Source organism: Hyla sarda, chromosome 8 (genome assembly GCF_029499605.1).
Source record: "Hyla sarda isolate aHylSar1 chromosome 8, aHylSar1.hap1, whole genome shotgun sequence".
NCBI classification, from domain to species: Eukaryota; Metazoa; Chordata; class Amphibia; order Anura; family Hylidae; genus Hyla; species Hyla sarda.
This window is the reverse complement of record NC_079196.1, coordinates 221,257,134-221,284,202: the sequence shown is the minus strand read 5'-3', so window position 1 is coordinate 221,284,202 and position 27,069 is coordinate 221,257,134. Positions and strand designations below refer to the sequence as shown.

General features: G+C 44.4%; 1 long non-coding RNA gene across 1 annotated transcript in view; it reads right to left on the bottom strand.

The window, feature by feature from the left end:
* Positions 1 to 27,069, bottom strand: part of LOC130283765 (uncharacterized) — a 110,716-nt gene that overhangs the window by 23,288 nt on the left and 60,359 nt on the right. Inside the window, exon 2 of the long non-coding RNA XR_008846837.1 lies at positions 5,705 to 5,745. This is a non-coding gene — a long non-coding RNA (uncharacterized LOC130283765). The remainder of the gene's footprint in view (positions 1 to 5,704; positions 5,746 to 27,069) is intronic.

Sequence of the window (27,069 nt, the reverse complement as noted above, 5' to 3'; positions counted from 1 at the left end):
AACTCCCCCACCCGCAGTGGTCTTCAACCTGCGGACCTCCAGAGGTTTCAAAACTACAACTCCCAGCAAGCCCGGGCAGCCATCGGCTGTCCGGGCTTGCTGGGAGTTGTAGTTTTGAAACCTCCGGAGGTCCGCAGGTTGAAGACCACTGCGGCCTTCAACATCATCCAGCCCCCTCTCACCCCCTTTAGTTCTGAGTACTCACCTCCGCTCGGCGCTGGTCCGGTCCTGCAGGGCTGTCCGGTGAGGAGGTGGTCCGGTGAGGAGGTGGTCCGGGCTGCTATCTTCACCGGGGAGGCCTCTTCTAAGCGCTTCGGGCCCGGCTTCAGAATAGTCACGTTGCCTTGACAACGACGCAGATACGTCGTTGTTAAGGCAACGGCTCTATTCCGGGCCGGAAGCGCGGAGAAGAGGCGCCCCCGGTGAAGATAGCAGCCCGGACCACCTCCTCACCGGACCACCTCCTCACCGGACAGCCCTGCAGGACCGGACCAGCGCCGAGCGGAGGTGAGTACTCAGAACTAAAGGGGGTGAGAGGGGGCTGGATGATGTTGAAGGCCGCAGTGGTCTTCAACCTGCGGACCTCCGGAGGTTTCAAAACTACAACTCCCAGCAAGCCCGGACAGCCGATGGCTGCCCGGGCTTGCTGGGAGTTGTAGTTTTGAAACCTCTGGAGGTCCGCAGGTTGAAGGCCGCAGTGGTCTTCAACCTGCGGACCTCCGGAGGTTTCAAAACTACAACTCCCAGCAAGCCCGGACAGCCGATGGCTGCCCGGGCTTGCTGGGAGTTGTAGTTTTGAAACCTCTGGAGGTCCGCAGGTTGAAGACCACTGAGGGCGAATGATGAGAAGAGGATGATGAAGGGGGGGGGGGGGTGTGGGGATGATGAAGGGGGGTGGGGATGATGAAGGGGGGGGTGTGGGATGATTACAAGGGGATGATGAAGGGGGGATGTGTGGGATAAGGGGATGTGTGGGATGATAAGGGGATGATGAAGGGGGGATGTGTGGGATGATGACAAGGGGATGATGAAGGGGGGATGTGTGGGATGATAAGGGGATGTGTGGGATGATGACAAGGGGATGATGAAGGGGGGATGTGTGGGATGATGACAAGGGGATGATGAGGATGTTAATGACGGGTCTGGATGATGACAGGGGGGGATGAGGTATTTCCCACCCTAGGCTTATACTCGAGTCAATAACTTTTCCTGGGATTTTGGGTTGAAATTAGGGGTCTCGGCTTATACTCGGGTCGGCTTATACTCGAGTATATACGATATATATATATATATATATATATATATATATATATATATATATATATATATATTACAGAGAGTATAGGAAAATGACACCTTTTCAAGCACAGTAGGCAGAGATACAGCACCTCATCACTATACAGGGGCCAATTAATATCTCTTCTCCAAGACTACATACAGTATATCTACCACAAGGACCAATATTACCAATATTATTGCAAACCATCACTAGGCTTTGAGGGGTATAATCCTGCTGTAGACCTTATGTAGGTAATTTTAGTACAGTGGCTCAGATGGCATCTTTTCTGATTGCAGTCATTCACTTTTCTTTTTCTTTTCCATCTGGTCCAGACCACCTTAACCCTTAAGGGTCAAGCCCATTTTGACCTTAAGGACCAGGCCAATTTTATTTTAGCGTTTTCATTTTTTCCTCCTCTCCTTCTAAAATCCATAACTCTTCCATTCATAGACCCATATGAGGGCTTGACTTGTGCATGACCAATTGTACTTTGTAATGAAATGTCTCATTTTACCAAAAAATGTACGGCAAACACCCCCCACCCAATTTTTTTGTGAAGAAATTGAAATGAAAACCACCATTTTGCACATTTTGGAGGGTTTCATTTTCACACTGAACCATTTACAGTAAAAATTACATGTTTTATTTATTGTATGGGTCAGTACAATGAAAATGATATGCATCTTTACATACTATTCTATGATTGTGCTGCTTTTAAAAAATATCTAACTTTTTGTACGTTTAAAATAGTTTGGAATAAAATGTGACAAAAAAAAAACTGCAATTCTGAACTTTTGGACTTTTTACATTTACGCAGTTCACCATATGGGGCCATTAAGATGATATTTTGATAGTTCAGACATTTACACACGCGGCCATACCAAATATGTTTATAAAAAATGTTTTATATACTTTTTGAGGGGTAAAACGGGAAAAATTGACAATTTTCATTTTTATTGGGGGAGGGAATTTTTCACATTTTTTTTTTACACTTTTTATGTCTCCATAGGGGACTATCTATAGCAATCATTTCATTGCTAATACTGTTCAGTGCTATGCATAGGGCATAGCACAGATCAGTGTTATCGGCGATCTTCTGCTCTGGTCTGCTCGATCTCAGACCAGAGCAGAAGACACCTAGAGATGGATGGAGGCAGGTGAGGGGACCTCTGTCCACCATTCTAGATGATCGGATCCCCTGTAGCGCAAGACACGGGCATCGCTTCGATGCTGGAGGTCATGTACAGGACGTAAATGTACGCCCTGGTGTGCAAAGTACCTCTGCACCAGTATGTACATTTACGTCAGTGGTCGTTAAGGGGTTAAACACTTCTTCTGTTTTTGGCTTATCTTTGTAGTAGGGTGCCCTCCTTAGTGATCCACAAAAAAAGGTTCCCCTATGTGCAAGATCAGAGGCTAAAGCAATCGGCACATCCCCAGACCACTATTCACACACAAAAAGAAAGATTTTTGTACATATTTATTAACAATACAACAGTGTTGCTGATATCTCATCACTGTATACACCATACACTGATGAGATATAACCACCATACACTGATGAGATATAACCACCATACACTGATGAGATATTACCACCATACACTGATGAGATATTACCACCATACACTGATGAGATATAACCACCATACACTGATGAGATATAACCACCATACACTGATGAGATATAACCACCATACACTGATGAGATATTACCACCATACAGTGATGAGATATTACCACCATACAGTGATGAGATATTACCACCATACACTGATGAGATATTACCACCATACACTGATGAGATATTACCACCATACACTGATGAGATATTACCACCATACACTGATGAGATATTACCACCATACACTGATGAGATATTACCACCATACACTGATGAGATATTACCACCATACACTGATGAGATATTACCACCATACACTGATGAGATATTACCACCATACACTGATGAGATATTACCACCATACACTGATGAGATATTACCACCATACACTGATGAGATATTACCACCATACACTGATGAGATATTATCACCATACACTGATGAGATATTACCACCATACACTGATGAGATATTACCACCATACACTGACGAGAAATTACGACCATACACTGATGAGATATTACCACCATACAGTGATGAGATATTACCACCATACACTGATGAGATATTACCACCATACACTGATGAGATATTACCACCATACACTGATGAGATATTACCACCATACACTGATGAGATATTACCACCATACACTGATGAGATAGAACCACCATACACTGATGAGATATGACCACCATACAGTGATGAGATATGACCACCATACACTGATGAGATATTACCCCCATACACTGATGAGATATTACCACCATACACTGATGAGATATTACCACCATACACTGATGAGATATTACCACCATACACTGATGAGATATTACCACCATACAGTGATGAGATATTACCACCATACACTGACGAGAAATTACGACCATACACTGATGAGATATTACCACCATACACTGATGAGATATTACCACCATACACTGATGAGATATTACCACCATACACTGATGAGATATTACCACCATACACTGATGAGATATTACCACCATACACTGATGAGATAGAACCACCATACACTGATGAGATATTACCACCATACAGTGATGAGATATTACCACCATACACTGATGAGATATTACCACCATACACTGACGAGAAATTACGACCATACACTGATGAGATATTACCACCATACAGTGATGAGATATTACCACCATACACTGATGAGATATTACCACCATACACTGATGAGATATGACCACCATACAGTGATGAGATATGACCACCATACAGTGATGAGAAATTACGACCATACACTGATGAGAAATTACCACCATACACCATACAACTCGTCTCTGCAGAACCTGCTGGACAAACATAGGCTCAACATTTTACCAACACCAATAGTGTTCCATCAATAATAAAGCACACTTTGGTGTTTCACGCAGTAGGATAGGTAGATCCGATCATCCAGGATGGCAGGCGGAGGTCCCATCACCGACCGTCTCCTGGGGTCTTCTGCTCTGGTCTGAGATCGAGCAGATTAGAGCAGAAGATAGTCGATAACACTGATTAGTGACATGCCCTATGCATAGCACTGAACAGTATGAGCAATCAAGTAAAAAAATGTGAAAAATCCTCTCCCCAACAAAAATGTAAATCATGCGTTTTTCCCATTTTACCCCCCAAAAAGTAAAAAAAAAATGTATAAACATATTTGGTATCGCTGGGTCCGTGAAAGTCTGAACTATCAAATATTTGTTAATTATCTCGTACGGTGAACGAGGTGAACGTAAAAAAGAAAATTCAAAATTGCTGTTTTATTTCACATTTTATTAAAAATTTTTATTAAAAAAACAAAAATGGTATGGATAAAAACTACAGATCACAGCGCAAAAAATGAGCCCTCATACTGCCCCGTATATGGAAAAATGAGAACGTTAAAGGGGGTCAAAATAGGGCAATTTCAAACATAATAATTTTGTCAAAATAGTTTGAGATTTTTTTTAAGCGGTAAAATTATAAAAAGGCATATACTATGGTATCATTTTAATCATATTGACCCACCGATTAAAGAAAACATGTCATTTTTACCGTAAAGTGTACAGCGTGAAAACAAAACCTTCCAAAATTTGCTAAATTGTGGTTTTCTTTTCAATTTTCCTACATAAATAATATTTTTTTGGTTGTGCCATACATATTATGGTAAAATAAGTGATGTCATTACAATGTAAAATTGGTGACGCAAAAAACAAGCCCTCATATGGGTCTGTGGATGGAAATATAAAAGAGTTATGATTTTTAGAAGGCTGAAGAGGATAATACGAAAATGCAAAAATAAAATTGGCCTGGTCCTTATAAATCAACTGGTGCCAGAACGTTAAACAGATTTTTAAATCACTTCTATTAAAAAAATCTAAATCCTTCCAGTACTTTTTAGGAGCTGTATACTAAAGAGAAATCCAAAAAAGAAATGCGTTTCCTCTGATGTCCTGACCACAGTGCTCTCTGCTGACCTCTGCTGTCCATTTTAGGATCTGTCCATAAAAGCATATGTTTGTTATGGGGATTTTCTCCAGTTCCTAAAATGGACAGCAGAGGTCAGCAGAGAGCACTGTGGTCATGACATCAGAGGAAATGCATTTCTTTTTTTGGATTTCTCTTTAGTATACAGCCCCTAAAAAGTACTGGAAGGATTTAGATTTTTTTTTAATAGAAGTGATTTAAAAATCTGTTTAACTTTCTGGCACCAGTTGATTTAAAAAAAAAAAAAAAAAAAAAGTTTTCCACGGTAGTACCCCTTTAAGGGGTTAAAAGAATTTAAGGTTTAGGTAACTTACCTGTAGAATATGGCTTGTGGATCCTTATGGTTAAATCTATACTGTAAAAAAAAATAAAAAAAAAATAAAAGGATGTTCATGATTATTGCTACTATTTATTTTTATAGGTTTTTTGTTTTAAACTCCATGAAGATTTAATCTGCGGTATAGCGGGAAATCTTTTCCTAATAAGACCATTTAACCCCTTAAGGACCCAGCCATTTTACACCTTAGGACCCGGCCATTTTTTGCACATCTGACCACTGTCACTTTAAACATTAATAACTCTGGAATGCTTTAAGTTATCATTCTGATTCCGAGATTGTTTTTTCGTGACATATTCTACTTTAACATAGTGGTAAACATTTTTGGTAACTTGCATCCTTTCTTGGTGAAAAATCCCAAAATTTGATGAAAAATTTGAAAATTTTGCATTTTTCTAACTTTGAAGCTCTCTGCTTGTAATAAAAATGGATATTCCAAATATTATTTTATTTTATTCACATATACAATATGTCTACTTTATGTTTGCATCATAAAATTGACGAGTTTTTACTTTTGGAAGACACCAGAGGGCTTCAAAGTTCAGCAGCAATTTTCCAATTTTTCACAAAATTTCCAAAATCACAATTTTTCAGGGACCAGTTCAGGTTTGAAGTGGATTTGAAGGGTCTTCATCTTAGAAATACCCCACAAATGACCCCATTATAAAAACTGCACCCCCCAAAATATTCAAAATGACATTCAGTCAGCATTTTAACCCTTTAGGTGTTTCACAGGAATAGCAGCCAAGTGAAGGAGAAAATTCACAATTTCCATTTTTTACACTCGCATGTTCTTGTAGACCCAATTTTTGAATTTTTACAAGGGGTAAAAGGAGAAAATGTATACTTCTATTTGTAGCCCAATTTCTCTCGAGTAAGCACATACCTCATATGTCTATGTAAAGTGTTCAGCGGGCGCAGTAGAGGGCTCAGAAGGGAAGGAGCGACAAGGGGATTTTGGAGCGTACGTTTTTCTGAAATGGTTTTTGGGGGGCATGTCCCATATAGGAAGCCCCTATGGTGCCAGAACAGCAAAAAATACCCACATGGCATACCATTTTGGAAACTAGACCCCTTGAGGAACGTAACAAGGAATAAAGTGAGCCTTAATACCCCACAGGTCTTTCACGACTTTTGCATATGTAAAAAAAAATTAAAAAAAATTCAATAAAATGTGTGCTTCCCCCCAAATTTCACATTTTTGCAAGGGTTAATAGCAGAAAATAGCCCCCAAAATTTGTAACCCCATCTCTTCTGAGTATGGAGGTACCCCATAAGTTGACATGAAGTGCACTATGGGCGAACTACAATGCTCAGAAGAGAAGGAGTCATATTTGGCTTTTTGAGAGCAAATTTTGCTTGGGGGCATGTCGCATTTAGGAAGCCTAAATGGTGCCAGGACAGCAAAATAACCCCCACATGGCATACCATTTTGGAAACTAGACCCCTTGTAGAACGTAACAAGGGGTACAATGAGCATTTACCCCCCACTGGTGTCTGTCAGATCTTTGGAACAGTGGGCTGTACAAAATTTTTAATTTGCGCAGCCCACTGTTCCAAAGATCTGTCAGACACCAGTGGGGTGTAAATTCTCACTGCACCTCTCATTACATTCCGTGAGGGGTGTAGTTTCCGAAATGGGGTCACATATGGGGTTTTTTTTTTTTTTGCGTTTGTCAAAACCGCTGTAACAATCAGCCACCCCTGTGCAAATCACCTCAAATGTACATAGTGCACTCTCCCTTCTGAGCCTTGTTGTGCGCCCCCAGAGCACTTTGCGCCCACATATGGGGTATCTCCGTAGTCGGGAGAAGTTGCATTACAAATTGTGGGGGGCTTTTTTCCCTTTTACCTCTTGTCAAAATGAAAAGTATAGGGCAACACCAGCATGTTAGTGTAAAAAAATTTTTTTTTTACACTAACATGCTGGTGTAGACCCCAATTTCACCTTTTCATAAGGGGTGAAAGGAGAAAAAGCCCCCCAAAATTTGTAAGGCAATTTCTCCCGAGTACGGCGATACCCCATATGTGTCCCAAAACTGTTGCCTTGAAATACGACAGGGCTCCGAAGTGAGAGCGCCATGTGCATTTGAGGCCTGAATTAGGGATTTGCATTGGGGTGGACTTAGGGGTATTCTACGCCAGTGATTCCCAAACAGGGTGCCTCCAGCTGTTGCAAAACTCCCAGCATGCCTGGACAGTCAACGGCTGTCCAGCAATACTGGGAGTTGTTGTTTTGCAACAGCTGGAGGCTCCATTTTGAAAACAGTGGCGTACCAGACGTTTTTCATTTTTATTGGGGAGGGGAGGGGGCTGTGTAGGGGTATGTGTATATGTAGTGTTTTTTACTTTTTATTTTATTTTGTGTTAGTGTAGTGTAGTGTTTTTAGGGTACAGTCACACGGGCGGGGGGTTACAGCGATTTTCCCGCTGCGAGTTTGAGCTGCCGCGCAAAATTTGCTGCATCGCAAACTTGCAGCCTGATACTCACTGTAAGCCCCTGCCCATGTGAAAGTACCCTGTACATTCACAGGGGGGGACCTCCAGCTGTTGCAAAACTACAACTCCCAGCATGCACAGTCTATCAGTGCATGCCGACAGTTATAGTTTTGCAACAGCTGGAGGCACACGGGTTGGGAAACACTGAGTTAGGAAACAGACAATGTTTCCCAACCAGTGTGCCTCCTGTTGTTGCAAAACCACAACTCCCAAACATTCTCAGGCATGCTGGGAGTAGTAGTTCGGCAACATCTTTAGAGCCAGATGTTGCCGAACTACAACTCCCAGCATGCTTGGAGTTGTAGTTTTGCAACATCTGGAGGACTACAGTTTGCAGACCACTAATACAGTGGTTCCCAATCTGTGCCCTTCCAGATGTTGCAAAACTACAACTCCCAGTATGCCAAAACTGTCCAGGCATGCTGGGAGTTGTAGTTCTGCAACATCTGAAGGGCCAGATGTTACAGAACTACAACTCCCAGCATGCCTGGACAGTAAGGGCATGCTGAGGATGTGTAGTTTTGCAACATCTGGAAGGGCACAGTGGTTTCCAAACTGTGGACCTCCAGATGTTGCAAAACTGCAACTCCCAGCATGCCCAGACGCCAAGGGCTGTCTGGGCATGCTGGGAGTTGTAGTATATAGGGTCCCAATACAGCAATGCATGTCGCTTTACGGCGACGTGCATTGCTGTAAAGGGCCCGACCGCGGCTGAAGATCTACACACCTGTCGCCGCCGCCGCCATCTTCCTCGCCGGGATCCGGGTCTTCAGGGACGAGGTAAGTACCGGGGCCGGGCCCCAGCACTCCCCCGTCCCCCGCCGCATCCTCCGGTCTTCCTCCCGTCCTCTCCGAACTTCAAGGGGCCGGGCAGGACGGGAGGAAGTAACCGCCCCCCCTCCTGCGATTGGTCGGTTAACTAACCGACGGATCGCAGGGGATCGGAGGAGGTGGCAGGCTTGCCACCTCTCTCCTATGCTTTAGCATGGTCCTGGCTGTCTGTGACAGCCGGGATTATGCGAAATTACCGGGCGGTCGGGTCCCAGAGACCCGATCAGCCCGGTATCGCCGCAGATCGCAAGGGCGATTTCCCTTGCGATTTGCGGCGATCGCCGACATGGGGGGCATACATGGCCCCCCTCGGCGTTTGCCCTGGATCCCTGCTGAAGGATTTCAGCAGGGATCCGCTTCCGATCTCCGCCGGGTGAGCGGCGGAGACCAGGAAAAGACATGACGTATGCATACGTCATGGGTCCTTAAGACCCAGGGTGTGATGGCGTATGCATACGTCATGGGTCCTGAACAGGTTAAAGGGGTACTCCGGTGAAAACCTTTTTTCTTTTAAATCAACTGGTGGCAGAAAGTTAAACATATTTGTAAATTACTTCTATTAAAAAAATCTTAATCCTTCCAGTACTTATTAGCTGCTGAATGCTACAGAGGACATTTCTTTCTTTTTGGAATACTGATGACATCACGAGCACAGTGCTCTCTGCTGACATCTCTGTCCATTTTAGCAACCATGCATAGCGGATGCATAGCAGATGTATGCTAAGGGCAGCATGGTGGCTCAGTGGTTAGTACTGCTGCCTTGCAGTGCTGGGGCCTTGGGTTCAAATCCCACAAAGGACAAAAGTAAATAAAGACTTATTATTATTATAATAACATAAGCAGAGAGAACTGTGGTCATGATGTCATCAGAGAGCATTCCAAAAAGAAAAGAATTTCCTCTGTAGTATTCAGCAGCTAGTAAGTACAGGAAGGATTAAGATTTTTTAATAGAAGTAATTTACAAATATGTTTAACTTTCTGCCACCAGTTGATTTAAAAGAAAAAAGGTTTTCACCGGAGTACCCCTTTAAGCACAAAAAACATACATTACACCAAAGCAAAACAAGGAAGCACGTTGAGCAAATGAAAAATATATTCGAGTGTTCACATGATGCCGATCAGTTGCAAAAAATCGAGATAAAAAATTTCTAAACAAATAGGCCCGGTCCTGGATTTTTTAAAGCATGACTTTTAAAAACCTTGTATAATGCAGTTTTATTACGTCTTCAAAGCAAGGACAGTGTGTATTTCTCATTCCATATTATTAGTAATTATTATTAGTAATTATTATTATTAATAATAATAAGGTTAAAGCACCAAGACCGTCTTTATACATTTCTTGATGAGTAGCGTATTTTTCGCCCTATAGGACGCACCGGCATAAAAGAGGCACCCAATTTTTAAGGTGCAAAATCTAGGAAAAAAAAAGATTCTGCACCCAACAGTGATCTTCAACCTGCGGACCTCCAGATGTTGCAAAACTACAACTCCCAGCATGCCCGGACAGCCGTTGGCTGTCCGAGCATGCTGGGAGTTGTAGTTTTGCAACATCTGAAGGTCCGCAGGTTGAAGACCACTGGTAGAGGAGGTAGTAATCATGTGTCCCCGCCGCTCCGGGCCCGTCACCGCTTCCCTGGATGTCGCTCCATCGCTGCCGCCGCGTCCCCGTGGTGTCCCCGACGCTCCGGATGTCTTCTTCCCCGGGATCCACGCTCTCCGTCGCCGTCATCCCGTCGCTACGCACGCCGCTCCTATTGAATGACGGGACGGCGTGATGACGTCGAAGGAGAGCGCCTGCCAGGCAAGGGATCCCGCCACGGAGCAGACACCGAGGAGGCAGGTAAGGTCCCTCCCGGTGTCCTGTAAGCTGTTCGCCATTTGCCTCTTAGCCCTTGATAAAGCCACAGCCTGTGGCGAAACGTCGGGCGGGCGGGCAATGTGTTAGATTTTTAATTGTCTCACACTATAGACTGTGGACTGCAGCCACAGTCTATTTTTTCAATTCACTTCTATAGCATGCAGTGTCATGCCAATCAATGCATTATGGATCAATATGTGTGAGGTTATTTTAATCTTGGCTCATTAAACGTTAAGTTTTATATTGGGTGGGAAATTTAGGGTCTCAGTGACCGCTTAGCGGTCAAATGTTAATAATATTGGATTTACCCTCCACTCATAGGTCCCTTTTGTTGCACCCTGTAAGCTGTTCAGGACGCAACAATTTCACCGCGGTGGTCCCGAACAGCCCGACTGAGCAGCCGGGTTAGTGTCACTTTCGCTTCAGACGCGGCGGTCAGCTTTGATCGCCGGATCTGAAGGGTTAATACAGGGCATCACCCCGATCGGTGATGTCCTGTATTAGCCGCGGGTCCCGGCCGTTGATGGCAGCAGGGACCGCCGCGATAGGGGTGTATTCACCGTATAAGACGCACCAACTTTTCCCCCCCAGTTTTGGGCAAGAAAAAGTGCGTCTTATACGGCGAAAAATACGGTACTTTTTATGTTATTTTAGGGATTTATCTAAAATATTAAATAAAATTTGATTTAAAAAAAAGAATAGCATTAACAACAAGATATAATGAGAATTAGGAGAGCTGTGTACAACAGGAATTATCATTGGAGTGATTGTGTGATGAAGTGAACAGACTCTCTGGCTTATAGTGGTGGTGGTGCGTGATCCTCACTGTTGGTCATGCATATACTGTATGTTGTAAGAAAACAGATATTAACTAAATAAAAGCAATGGTCTGTGCGTAGGATCCATTCTGTCACCACTGCCCCCCCAGCTGAGCCTCACAGATTACAAAGCACTGAATATGGGAATTATTCATCAATGTTGTATGATCCAGGTCGGACATGAAATTGTCCCAAATTTTTGTGCAAATTTCTTGGTTGCTCAAAAATTTGCAAGTCCTGTCTAGAGATGAGCGAACTTACAGTAAATTCGATTCGTCACGAACTTCTCGGCTCGGCAGTTGATGACTTTTCCTGCATAAATTAGTTCAGCTTTCAGGTGCTCCGGTGGGCTGGAAAAGATGGATACATTCCTAGGAAAGAGTCTCCTAGTACTGTATCCACCTTTTCCAGCCCACCAGAGTACCTGAAAGCTGAACTAATTTACGCAGGATAAGTCATCAACTGCCGAGCCGAGAAGTTTGAGACTAATTGAATTTACTGTAAGTTCGCTCATCTCTACTCCTGTCATCACGCTTCCCACCGATGCAGATCTGTAAACCACTTTTATTGTAAAAATTCAAGTCTTCCAGTTTTTATCAGCTTTTACATGTCCTAGAGGAAGTTATGTAGTTCTCTCTGCCGCCACCTCTGTCCATGTCAGGAACTGTCCAGAGCAGGACCAATTAACATAGCAAAACTCTTAGCAGTACCTGACACGGACAGAGGTGGCCACAGAGAGCACCATGTCTGACCGGAAAGACTAAATGACTTCCTCCAGGGCATTAGGGCTGTTAAACCCCCGTGTTAGACAGGAATATCCTACTGAACTTGCCCTGAATGTTTTATGTCTATATTTTCATAGTGGAGCGCTATCATCACTTTAGTAAGTTAAAGGGGTACTTCAGTGGAAAACTGGTGCCAGAAAGTTAAAAAGATTTGTAAATGATCTAATAAATACAACAGCGGCGCACTAGATGTATAATTAAGCAGCCTTGATACAATGGAGGGAATCCCTGTTTTTTCGCTCTAGAATGGGGGTTATTTAAACAATAGTATTGTGCATTGGCGCCATAGTAGGACCTACACTGTATGGCACTTACTTAGAGTTCATGCAGAGTTAACCGATAAAGCGCAGCTTCACTTCAAGCTTGCGGTTCTTTGACTTCTACTTCTCTGTTGTGGTCCCGGATAACTGGCAGAACCTAGATGAAGTCCTGTAACGTGTGCGGAGTACCGTGATGACGGGAGAACTGCCCCGGGCCGGAATCGCCTCACCGGTTAGCTTCCCTGGTAATACGATATTGTGCCGTGACCCGATAAAACTGCTAGTGATGTCACTACTGCAACCGCGCAGGGCCAAAAAGGATCTTATGTGTTTCAGAAAGTACTCTTTCCTTCCTCAGGGATCCTTCCTATGCTTTCCTTCCTCAGGGATCCTTCCTTCTCAGAGATTTGTAAATTACTTCGTTTTAAAAATAGTAATTCTTCCAGTACTTATCAGCTGTTGTATGCTCCATAGGAAGTTAGATAGTTACATAGTTAGTACGGTTGAAAAAAGACATACGTCCATCAAGTCCAAGCAGGGAATTGAAGGCTAGGTTGTATTACTTTCTGGAGTTCTTTCCAGTCTGACTACAGTGCTCTCTGCTGACACCTCTGTCCGTATCAGGAACTGTCCAGAGCAGGATTGGTTTGCTATGGGGATTTGCTCCTGCTCTGGACAGTTCCTGATACGGACAGAGGTGTCAGCAGAGAGCACTGTGGTCAGACAGAAAGGAACTCCAGAAAGAAATACAACTTCTTGTGGAGCATACAACAGCTGATAAGTACTGGAAGAATTAATATTTTTAAATAGAAGAAATTTACAAACCTGTTTAACTTTCTGGCACCAGTTGATTTAAAAAAAAAGAATAATTCCACTGGAGTACCCCTTTAAAAATCCCTGTAGAAAAGGTTAATTTGTAATGCCATTTCTAACCACCGGGTGCGCTGTTTATAATTAACAAGTTCCATAGCACAAAAAAAAAACAGTTTTCCACTGGAGGACCCTTCTAATCAGCATCATCATTCACTGTGTTCACTGAAGATCTGAAATGCAGTTATTGCTGCACAAGGGGGTCCCACCGATACAGGATCCTTATTGTTAATTGATAAATGTCCAAGTCTAACATTTTGACTAATTTGTGTAATTTGATTCTCTTTATCTACTTTTAGGAATTATGTGTAAATGTGATGTAGTATTAGGTGAAATGTATGCAGAAATATAGATAATTCTGATGGATTCATCAAATCATAAATACCCCTGTAACACAGTATATACTGCCTGCAGAACACTGCACTGTCTAGACCAATGATTCCTAACCGGTGTGCCTCCAGCTGTTACTAAACTACACATACTGGGGGATGTAGCTATGTAACAGCTGGAGGCACACTAGTTGGGAAACACTGATCTAGACTGAAGAAATACATAAAGAATCTTCTACATGTCCTGGCAGCGGCTGCATTCACACTACTAAGGGCACCAGCAGATTGATGACCGGTTTTTAGAAAGAAAAAGAAAAAGAAATGCATCTAATTGTATGAAAAATATAGTAACCCAAATAAATGGACTTTTACTAGAAATCATAAGTTGAGAATAATGTTAGATTAGTAATAAATCCAGGGAATGGTTATATCTCCATAGGACAATCCAACAGACTGACCCTGTAATGTCCTGGAGCAGTGGTCTCCAACCTGTGGACCTCCAGATGTTGCAAAACTACAAATCCCAGCATGCCCGGACAGCCGTTGGCTGTCCGGGCATGCTGGGATTTGTAGTTTTGCTACATCTGGAGGTCCGCTGGTTGGAGACCACTGTCCTGGAGCTTCTCTACTGATGTCTTTGTCAGAGATGAATGATGTCCCCTGTAAAGTGTAATAGATCCTCATATGTAATGGAACCATTCACTTACATGTATTAATGTATATGAGACGGAGCAGAATAGTGACAGATTTCTCCCAATGTAACAATCTTTCCATCAGTGAGAAGAATTTATATTGTGCTGGGACAATCCCGGCCGGATGATCATAGATCTATAATGACCCCGGAGGAACAAAGATGTTTATGATCCCATCACTGGATTCATGTCTCTTGGGTCCTCATCATTTATTATGTTTTATCTTCTAAGATTTTATTTTATATTTCATAAATATATTTTAATTCATTAAGAGATGTATTCTGTGGTTCCATAAAAATACTGTGTCAGTCTATATGAGACAACATGTAATCATTGAATATATTCATGGCTGGATTATATAGTGTGGACACAAGAGGTCCAGGCCCTTCAGTCTTCTCCATTTACAAAATGCACAACTACTGTATGTACCGTTATCCTTAAAGGGGACCTCTCATCAAATAAACTTTTGATATATTTTAGATTAATGAATGTTGAATAACTTTCCAATAGCATGTGAATGAAAAATATGCTTCTTTCTATTGTATTTTTCCCGATCAGTCCTGTCAGCAAGCATTTCTGCTGGAGTCCTAAACACTCAGAGCTGCCAGCCTGCTTTGTTCACAGCCAAACAGGCTGTGAACAAAGCAGGCTGGCAGCTCTGAGTGTTCTCCTTGGTGAACTAAGCAGACTGGCAGCTCGTAGTGTTTTGGACTCCAGCATGAGTCTGAAATGCTTGCTGCCAGGACTGGTAGAGAGACCCCTAGTGGTCATTTCTTCAAAATGGAAAATTAAATAGAAAGAAGCATATTTTTTAATAACATGCAATTGTAAAGTTATTCTGCATACATTATAATATATAAAAAGTTTTTTTGATGAGAGGTACCCTTTAATAGTGATGCTTCATCAAATAGTGATGTAGCTGTGCTCACCTTCTGATGTTGTGCTACATACAACAACACTGTATAGCGCTTTATGTCACTAGTAGTGACTGTGATAGCCTGGGGGAGTAGGGTATATGGGAGTGTAGCTGTGCGGTTACTAAGGGTGCTTGTTAACCCTTGCTATTCGTGACGCCAGGCTATTCTCTGTATGCTTGTCCTACCACCACCCTTCCCAAGAGCGATAGGGAGATACGAAAGAATTGATTGTCCACAACCGGAGATTTGCAGAGACTTGTCGGAACTTTTACTGAAGATTTTAGGCAATAATGAACAGGAGCAGTCCATACAACATAGTCTATTAGAGGTTGACAAGTGGTTGGGACCTCGTGAGTCTATTGAGCTTAAGAAGGTAATTGTTGCGGTGATCAACTGGATTTAGGGGTTTAGATTCGGTCCAGTAATCACGCAGCTTTAGCGGGGATTGAGATGTTAACTCACGGTTTAGTTTAGGCTGAGGCCGGCAGGTTTTAGGCCTAGCTTGTCTTAGAAAGTTGCGCAGATCCACCCTGCTAGTCCGGCATCCACGAGAGCAGCAACCCAAGAGATAATGCTGCTTGCTTTGCAGTTCAGGAGCAAGAGAGAGATCAATGGCTGCAGCTCCCTTATATGGGCAGGGACTGGACCAAAGCTCACTGGTCCATACAACTGTCAATCTTCTGTACACAGAATTATGGGTAACATGTGACCCAAGGACCTCCAAAGGTCCTCTAACATACCATAGAGGAATTAACATAGTCACATGACCGAAGGTCCTGCGACGCTAAACAAGGTAAGTATACTATACATTATATTAAATATATACTATTACTAAATATATACATTTATGAACATTGTAGACTTAGAGTAAAGGAGAGGCGACTAAGGGCTGTCCCAGCTGGGGGACCCTACCTGAGCGTAGTTACTCTGACTTTGGGGACCACCACACTAGGTACGGGACACCACATGACCAACACTGTCGAGGTGCAGCCCATGCGTTTGACCGTTTTTGTGATGTCCAGGAATGGTGTTGGTCAGATTCAAAGGTATCCCCTAGAGATGAGCAAATTTTTGGAAAATTCGATTCGGCCAATTCACTGAATTTCCCGCAAAAATTTGGTTCCCTTGCCTCCAAAAGGTGGAAGGGAACAAGGTATTGTCCATTGTAGCAGGTGTGGGGAAAAAATTCCCCTGTAAGGCCCTACTCTCGCCCTATTGATTCCCTTCTTGGCAAGTGTTACTTGCCCTAAAACGGGCAGCCCCACAGAGAAACCTCTCCCTTTTTCCAACTAAAAACCCTGGGAAATAGCAGTGTTTTTAGATGGAAATAGGGAGAGGTTCCTGTGTGGGGCCACCCTTTTAATGGCGAGTTACACTTGATATGAAGGGAATTAATAATGCGAGAGTAGGGCCATAAAGGGGAAGTTTTTACCCCCACCTGTTACACTGGACCATACTTTGTTCCCTTCCACCTTTTTGAGGTCTTTGCTAGAGATGAGCAAACTTTTCATAAATTCGATTTGGCCTATTTGCCGAATTTTCCGAAAAAGTTTTTTTTCTATATTAAAAAAGGCTATTTCTAGCCTACAGACAGCCTCAATAGGGGTATAGAACACTTGGCTGTGTTCTAAAATGCATATGGAGTGTGCTGGGGTAGTGAAATAATACTGTTATTCAGAATAACATGCAGATTACCGGCATCGCTTTTAGAATCACTGCCGCACAGCAGCACAATGACAGAGCCTGGTGGTGGCATCAGTGTCAGGAGACCATATAGTGACTGAATGACACAGCGTGGGGGTTTTGGCAGCATGAGGACACCATATAGTGGCTGAATGACACAGTGTGGACATGTTGGCAGCATGAGGACACCATATAGTGGCTAAATGACACAGCGTGGAGGTGTTGGCAGCATGAGGAGACCATATAGTGGCTGAATGACACAGCGTGGAGGTGTTGGCAGCATGAGGAGACCATATAGTGGCTGAATGACACAGCGTGGAGGTGTTGGCAGCATGAGGAGACCATATAGTGACTGAATGACACAGCGTGGAGGTGTTGGCAGCATGAGGACACCATATAGTGGCTGAATGGCACAGCTTGGAGGTGTTGGCAGCATGAGGACATCATATAGTGGATGAATGACACAGCGTGGAGGTGTTGGCAGTAGGAGGAGACCATATAGTGGATGAATGGCACAGCGTGGAGGTGTTGGCAGCATGAGGAGACCATATAGTGACTGAATGACACAGCGTGGAGGTGTTGGCAGCATGAGGACACCATATAGTGGCTGAATGGCACAGCTTGGAGGTGTTGGCAGCATGAGGACATCATATAGTGGATGAATGACACAGCGTGGAGGTGTTGGCAGTAGGAGGAGACCATATAGTGGATGAATGGCACAGCGTTGAGGTGTTGGCAGCATGAGGACATCATATAGTGGATGCATGACACAGCGTGGAGGTGTTGGCAGCAGGAAGAGACCATATAGTGGATGAATGGCACAGTGTGGAGGTGTTGGCAGCAGGAGGAGACCATATAGTGGATGAATGGCACAGCCCGGAGTTGACAGCAGCATGAGTAGGCACTAGGCCTTCACAATCCCTAAGATTAAAAGATGAATTTAGAAATTTAAAACAAAGATTTTCGACAGCTGGTGATACCTACAATAACAACATTTTTATTCCCAGACCCAGTAGGCATCAGTAAGTACACACCAGGGCTTCACAATCCCTAAGAAAAAACACAACAATTTTTGAAATTTTTGGAGAAGATTTTGGATAGCGGGTGCTACCTAACATAACATTTTAATTTCCCAGGCCCAGCAGCTGCATCAGTAAACCATATATTGCCTGAATGACACAGCCTGGAGTTGGCTGATGCATGAGTACACACCAGGGCTTTACAATCCCTAACAAAAAACACAACAATTTTTGACATTTTTGAAGAAGATTTTGGATAGCAAGTGCTACCTATCATAAAATTGTAATTCCCAGACCCAGGCCCATATATTGCCTGAATGACACAGCCTGGAGTTGGCTGAAGCATGAGGAGACCATTGAAATGTCTGATTTTTTTATTTGAAATTTAAATCAAAGTTTGAGTGTCCCAGATCCCGGTGTGTGGGTACAAAGGACCAAATCTAACAAGCTTCCACAGGGCTCATGTGGCCGTGAGATGTAGGTGCAAAATCTCCATTGCCCTGACCAGCCATTGTTTCAGATACTTTTCGCCAAGGCAAAGCATGTGAAGAACGGCGTGACACCGCCGTGCCCTGCACACATGGTATGCTGAAGGGCCACTGAGACTTGTCCGGGCAGTGGAGGCTTAGGACACAGTGTAGGATGTGGAGGCGGAGACGCACACTGTCACAGGACCAACGGGCTGACAGAGGGGAGCAGGAAGCAGCATGAGTACACAAAAGGGGTTCACAACCCCTAAAATTAAAAGGTGAACGTTGAAATCTCTATTGAAGATGCATGTTAGGTAGTACTGCCATCCAAAAATGTAAGGCCCAAGCCCAGAAGCATCAGTAAGCCAAGTAATTACTGAAACACACAGGAGCAGTCAAGAGCAGTCATCAGCAGTACACCCGAGGGTTTCATAACCCCTTACATTTAAAGATCAATGTTAAAATTTGCATTAAGCATGTATTAAGCTACTGCTAAACATCCAAAAATTAAAGGCCCAAGGCCCGAAGCATCAGTGAGGCAAGTAGTTCCTGAAAGACACAGGATCAGTCAGTAGCAGGCATTGGCAGTACCCAAGAGGGTTTCATAATCCCTTACATTTAAAAATTCACATTAAGCATGTATTTAGCACTCCGCGAGGTCCTAGTGCCATCAGCTTGATCTCGGGCAGAAATTCTGCCCAAAGATTCCACAGTGTGAACCCAGCCTTATAGTACCAATGGGATTCTGCTACAAAAATCAGCCTGAAGAAAGAGCACCACCATTCTTCAGGAAATTCCGCTCACAAATTCCGCTTGAAAAAACATGGGTGCACAGAAAATCCATTGACTTGCATGTACATTATAGTAAGCAGAATCTCTGTCTGTAATTTCAAAGCGGAATTGCAGGCGGAATTTCAGTAGTGTGAACCTAGCCTTAGGTTACAAAGGGCCAAAAAACACCTTCTGTAGTATTACTAGGCTGCTTTTATTTGGTTTGTTCATTTCCTGGTCATACTACTAGCAGACAAGAGAAGTAGATTGTTAATAATCCTGATCAGTGCTATGCCTATTTCTTTTTCCATATTTCTTTTTTCCATATTAAGGGCTATATGAGGGCCGTGATGTGTAGTTTTTACAGTTACCATTTTTGTTTTGATGGGACTTTTTGATTGCTTTTAATGATTTTGATAAAAAAAAAAAATCAATTATAGACATTGGAGTGCTGTTCGGACAGCCAGGTGGCAGGTTAGGACCCTCCCGCCATCCTGTCAGCTGATTGGGACCCAGTGATTTCACAGTGGGTGTCCGATCAGCTCTGCTGAGCTGCAGGGATAATTTTATCCATTTAAGACACCGCAATCAACTTTTAAGAGTTATTGCCAGACATCACCCTGATTGGTGGTGTCTGGCATTAGCCACGGGTCCTGTTATGATGCGTGCTCAGCTCCTGAGCACATGTCATAGAACGGGAGCGTGTGCAGAGCATAAATGGACTTAAGGTCATAAAATAGTGAAGGCAATATCTGTGGCATCTCTCATTGTCATTTGTATATGTGTAGGGGGTCAGCCCCTAGAATGACTAAACTCCAGTACACTGTACTTATAGTGAGAAAGTCCCACAGACTGTCATGCATCTTTCATCCACAAGATGTCACAGTTGTTGTTGTTGCTTTAAGAGAAGAGATCTTTCTGGAGAGGAGGAGGAGCAGGAAGTTCCTGGGACTGTGTGGTGTTCGGCTCTCTATGGCTGTGCTGAGCTGAGGAAAGGGACTTTACAAAGTGGCCTTGAGGGACTGTACAAAGTGTAATCCAGGAGACAGAGCTGAACTGTGATGCTACAGACTGCAGCTGAGAACCAAAGAAAGAGAGGAGAACATCCCTGCAGTGACCTTCAACCAGACAGAACAAGATAAGCAACCTGCAAAGAAACCCAGACCAGTGCATTATAGACTGCAGCTACAGACAGCAAGGGAGAGATCCAGAGACCTGACTGCATCCACCATCACAGAGACTGAGACAAAGCAGCTGTACCTACAGAACTGTGAGTGTGCACCGGTGCTGACCTGTGGTAGGGCATAGAGCAGGTTTCTTTTTTTTTTTTTTTAACTTAGAATTTTATTGATATTTTCATATATTTGAACAGTGCAAAGATACATATGCAATTCACAAGGCTTGCAAGTATTATAGTAATTGTATAGAAATGCACAATCATGGTAAGTAAAATATCACCCTATTACGGGTAAAAACTTTAAGGTAGAACATACAGGACAGGACAGAAAACAACAGCTAACATAAGAAGGAAAGAGAAGGCTCCACGGAGTTATCAGGGTATGAGTGAGAGAAGAAGAAAGGACATATTTGGTATCAATCAAAAAAAGTCTAAAGCTGGACGGTATTATATTTACTCCGCCTCCAGACATCCCATCTGTACAAGAAGTGTGTCACTCTATCTAAGGATTCTGCTATTTTATATTCATACCAACAATTGTTATTGACGCCTCTAATTATTTCTTTGATAGATGGTATCTTGGGAGAGTTCCAGTTTTGTGCAATTTTCTGTCTTACCACTAATAATGTGTGAAGAATCACTGTTTTCTGGTGGTGAGAATATACATTAATGTCTATATTAAGAATGGCTAAATATTGAGTCAATATGATCGGGAAACCACAAATATGTGACAAAAATCTACCCATCTTCCTCCATAATTGTGTAATAACTGGGCAATGCCACCAGATATGAGACAGGGATCCCTCCCCATTACATCTCCAACAACAATCAGGAACGTCAGAGAATTTAGATACTCACTGAGGTGTCAAATACCAACGATATAAAAGTTTCTTAGAGTTCTCTAGATGAGTTATACATTTAGAAAGTGACGGAACCACATAATGGGCTTGGCACCATTGTTGGTCGGAGAATGTAGTTCCCAGTTCTTCTTCCCATTTTAATTTATGCAAAACTGGTGCAGTGGTGTAGGAATCAAGCAAAATAGAGTAGCAATAGGAAATTCCTTTTTTAGGGAAGGATGGAGAGTTTAACCATTTATCTATCAGAGAGGATGGGGCATCATTTGGGGGGTTCACAGAAGTTAATAAATGTCTGATTTGGAGGAACTTATAAAAATCCTTGTTATTAAGACTATATTTTTCCCTAAGATAGTCAAAAGACACAAATGCACCCCCAGACCAAAAGTCCGAAAGTGCTGTCAAGCCTCTCCCTATCCACAATGAGATATTTAAATCAGCAATAGCCGTTTCTAATATTGAGCTATGTAGTGGGAAGAATTTGGTGATGAATAGTTGTTTAGGAAGAACAAATGTACGCCACATGTGTATAATGGCGGCAATAGTGGGATGGGAACATCTTGGATTGTGTTTAAAAAAATGTGCTGCTGTGAGGATATTCTTAATCGTGTTTCTTCCCAAGACTATCGACTCTATATGTACCCAATGTTTGGAAGTGTCGCCAAGCCAGAGGTTACGGAGTTGATCTAAAATTACTGATCTGTAATATTGGAGTACAGATGGACACCCTATTCCCCCTTTGCGAAGAGGTTTATATAAAGTTTCTGCTTTTACTCTGGGGGGTTTATTACACCAAATATATTTCATTAAAATCGTTTGGATATTTTTTAAGTATGATATTGGGAGTAGAATAGGCACGTTTCGAAAAACATATAATATCTTACAAAGGATCATCATTTTTATAGCCGCTAAGCGTCCCAGCCATGATATACCCGCTGTTTTTAGATGTGAGACTATTTTGTTAATGTCTTTCAGTAGTGGGACATAATTATCATTAAAGAGCTGTGATGTAGGGTAGGAGAGCTGAATTCCAAGGTACTGCAAAGAAGATTGTCACGATGCCGGCTGGCAGGTAGTGGATCCTCTGTGCCAGAGAGGGATTGGCGTGGACCGTGCTAGTGGACCGGTTCTAAGCCACTACTGGTTTTCACCAGAGCCCGCCGCAAAGCGGGATGGTCTTGCTGCGGCGGTAGTGACCAGGTCGTATCCACTAGCAACGGCTCACCTCTCTGGCTGCTGAAGATAGGCGCGGTACAAGGGAGTAGGCAGAAGCAAGGTCGGACGTAGCAGAAGGTCGGGGCAGGCAGCAAGGATCGTAGTCAGGGGCAACGGCAGAAGGTCTGGAAACACAGGCAAGGAACACACAAGGAACGCTTTCACTGGCACTAAGGCAACAAGATCCGGCAAGGGAGTGCAAGGGAAGTGAGGTAATATAGGGAAGTGCACAGGTGATTACCCTAATTGGAACCACTGCGCCAATCAGCGGCGCAGTGGCCCTTTAAATCGCAGAGACCCGGCGCGCGCGCGCCCTAGGGAGCGGGGCCGCGCGCGCCGGGACAGAACAGACGGGGAGCGAGTCAGGTAGGGGAGCCGGGGTGCGCATCGCGAGCGGGCGCTACCCGCATCGCGAATCGCATCCCGGCTGGCAGCGGGATCGCAGCGCCCCGGGTCAGAGGACGTGACCGGAGCGCTGCAGCGGAGAGAGTGAAGCGAGCGCTCCGGGGAGGAGCGGGGACCCGGAGCGCTCGGCGTAACAGTACCCCCCCCCTTGGGTCTCCCCCTCTTCTTGGAGCCTGAGAACCTGAGGAGCAGACTTTTGTCAAGGATGTTGTCCTCAGGTTCCCAGGATCTCTCTTCAGGACCACAACCCTCCCAGTCTACTAAAAAAAAATTTTTCCCTCTGACCTTTTTGGCAGCCAAAATTTCCTTGACCGAGAAGACGTCCGAGGAGCCGGAAACAGGAGTGGGAGGAATAGATTTGGGAGAAAAACGGTTGAGGATGAGTGGTTTGAGAAGAGAGACGTGAAAGGCATTAGGGATACGAAGAGAAGGAGGAAGAAGAAGTTTATAAGAGACAGGATTAATTTGACACAAAATTTTGAAAGGACCAAGATAGCGTGGTCCCAACTTGTAGCTAGGGACACGGAAGCGGACATATTTAGCGGAGAGCCATACCTTGTCTCCAGGGGAAAAAACGGGGGGAGCTCTTCTTTTCTTATCCGCGAACCTCTTCATGCGTGAAGAAGCCTGTAAGAGAGAATTTTGGGTCTCTCTCCATATAATGGAAAGGTCACGAGAAATTTCATCCACAGCGGGCAGACCAGAGGGCAAGGGGGTAGGGAGGGGGGGAAGAGGGTGACGGCCGTACACCACGAAAAATGGGGATTTGGAGGAAGATTCAGAGACCCTGAAGTTATACGAGAATTCGGCCCATGGAAGGAGATCTGCCCAGTCATCCTGGCGGGAGGAAACAAAATGTCGCAAATAATCACCCAAGATCTGGTTAATTCTTTCTACTTGTCCATTGGACTGGGGATGATATGCAGAGGAAAAATTTAATTTAATCTTGAGTTGTTTACAGAGAGCCCTCCAGAATTTAGACACGAATTGGACACCTCTATCCGAGACAATCTGCGTAGGCAACCCGTGAAGACGAAAAATGTGTACAAAAAATTGTTTAGCCAACTGAGGCGCAGAAGGAAGACCAGGAAGAGGGATGAAATGTGCCATTTTGGAGAATCGATCAACGACCACCCAAATAACAGTGTTGCCACGGGAAGGGGGTAAATCAGTAATAAAATCCATACCAATCAGAGACCAAGGCTGTTCGGGGACAGGCAGAGGATGAAGAAAACCAGCGGGCTTCTGGCGAGGAGTCTTATCCCGGGCACAGATAGTGCAGGCTCGCACAAAGTCCCCAACATCCGTCTCCAGAGTCGGCCACCAATAGAAGCGGGAGATGAGTTGCACAGATTTCTTGATGCCCGCATGACCTGCGAGATGGGAGGAGTGACCCCATTTGAGGATTCCGAGGCGTTGGCGTGGAGAAACAAAGGTCTTCCCTGGAGGAGTCTGCCTGATGGAGGCAGGAGAAGTGGAGATCAGGCAGTCAGGTGGAATGATGTGTTGCGGAGGGAGATCAACTTCTGAGGCATCCGAGGAACGAGAGAGAGCATCGGCCCTAATGTTCTTATCGGCAGGACGAAAGTGAATCTCAAAATTAAATCGGGCAAAGAACAGAGACCACCGGGCCTGGCGAGGATTCAGCCGTTGGGCAGACTGGAGGTAGGAGAGGTTCTTGTGGTCGGTGTAGATAATAACAGGAGAACTTGATCCCTCCAGCAGATGCCTCCATTCCTCAAGTGCTAATTTAATGGCTAGAAGCTCTCGATCCCCGATGGAGTAGTTCCTCTCCGCTGGAGAGAAGGTCCTAGAGAAAAAACCACAAGTGACAGCATGCCCGGAAGAATTTTTTTGTAGAAGAACAGCTCCAGCTCCCACTGAGGAGGCATCAACCTCCAATAGGAAGGGTTTGGAAGGGTCAGGTCTGGAGAGGACGGGAGCCGAAGAAAAGGCAGACTTGAGTCGTTTAAAGGCGTCTTCTGCTTGAGGAGGCCAGGACTTGGGATCAGCACTTTTTTTGGTTAAAGCCACGATAGGAGCCACAATGGTAGAAAAATGTGGAATAAATTGCCTGTAATAATTGGCGAACCCCAAAAAGCGTTGGATAGCACGGAGTCCGGAGGGGCGTGGCCAATCTAAGACGGCAGAGAGTTTGTCTGGATCCATCTGTAGTCCCTGGCCAGAGACCAAATATCCTAGAAAAGGAAGAGATTGGCATTCAAACAGACATTTCTCAATTTTGGCATAGAGTTGGTTGTCACGAAGTCTCTGAAGAACCATACGGACATGCTGGCGGTGTTCTTCTAGATTGGCAGAAAAAATTAGGATATCGTCCAGATATACAACAACACAGGAGTATAACAGATCACGAAAAATTTCATTGACAAAGTCTTGGAAGACGGCAGGGGCGTTGCACAGTCCAAAGGGCATGACCAGATACTCAAAGTGTCCATCTCTGGTGTTAAATGCCGTTTTCCACTCGTCCCCCTCTCTGATGCGGATGAGGTTATAGGCGCCTCTTAAGTCCAATTTAGTGAAGATGTGGGCACCTTGGAGGCGATCAAAGAGTTCAGAGATGAGGGGTAAGGGGTAGCGGTTCTTAACCGTGATTTTATTAAGACCGCGGTAGTCAATGCAAGGACGTAGGGAGCCATCTTTTTTGGACACAAAGAAAAATCCGGCTCCGGCAGGAGAGGAGGATTTACGGATAAAGCCCTTCTTTAGATTCTCCTGGACGTATTCGGACATGGCAAGAGTCTCTGGGGCAGAGAGAGGATAAATTCTGCCCCGGGGTGGAGTAGTGCCCGGGAGGAGGTCGATAGGGCAATCAAAAGGCCTGTGAGGAGGTAGTGTCTCAGCTTGTTTTTTGCAGAAAACATCCGCGAAGTCCATATAGGCCTTAGGGAGACCGGTTACTGGAGGAACCACAGAGTTACGGCAAGGGTTACTGGGAACCGGTTTTAGACAGTTCTTGGAACAAGAGGACCCCCAACTCTTGATCTCCCCAGTGGACCAATCCAGGGTAGGGGAATGAAGTTGAAGCCAGGGAAGTCCAAGGAGAATTTCCGAGGTGCAATTGGGGAGGACCAAAAGTTCAATCCTCTCATGATGAGATCCGATGCTCATAAGAAGGGGCTCCGTGCGGAAACGTATGGTACAGTCCAATCTTTCATTATTTACACAATTGATGTAGAGGGGTCTGGCGAGACTGGTCACCGGGATGTTGAACCTGTTGACGAGAGAGGCCAAAATAAAATTTCCTGCAGATCCAGAGTCCAAGAAGGCCACAGCAGGGAAGGAGAAGGCAGAGGCAGACATCCGCACAGGCACAGTAAGACGTGGAGAAGCAGAGTAGACATCAAGGACTGTCTCACCTTTGTGCGGAGTCAGCGTACGTCTTTCCAGGCGGGGAGGACGGATAGGACAATCCCTCAGGAAGTGTTCGGTACTAGCACAGTACAGGCAGAGGTTCTCCATACGGCGTCGTGTCCTCTCTTGAGGTGTCAGGCGAGACCGGTCGACCTGCATAGCCTCCACGGCGGGAGGCACAGGAACAGATTGCAGGGGACCAGAGGAGAGAGGAGCCGAGGAGACGAAACGCCTCGTGCGAACAGAGTCCATATCTTGGCGGAGTTCCTGGCGCCTTTCAGAAAAACGCATGTCAATGCGAGTGGCTAGGTGAATGAGTTCATGTAGATTAGCAGGGATTTCTCGTGCGGCCAGAACATCTTTAATGTTGCTGGATAGGCCTTTTTTGAAGGTCGCGCAGAGGGCCTCATTATTCCAGGACAATTCTGAAGCAAGTGTACGGAATTGTACGGCATACTCGCCAACGGAAGAATTACCCTGGACCAGGTTCAACAGGGCAGTCTCAGCAGAAGAG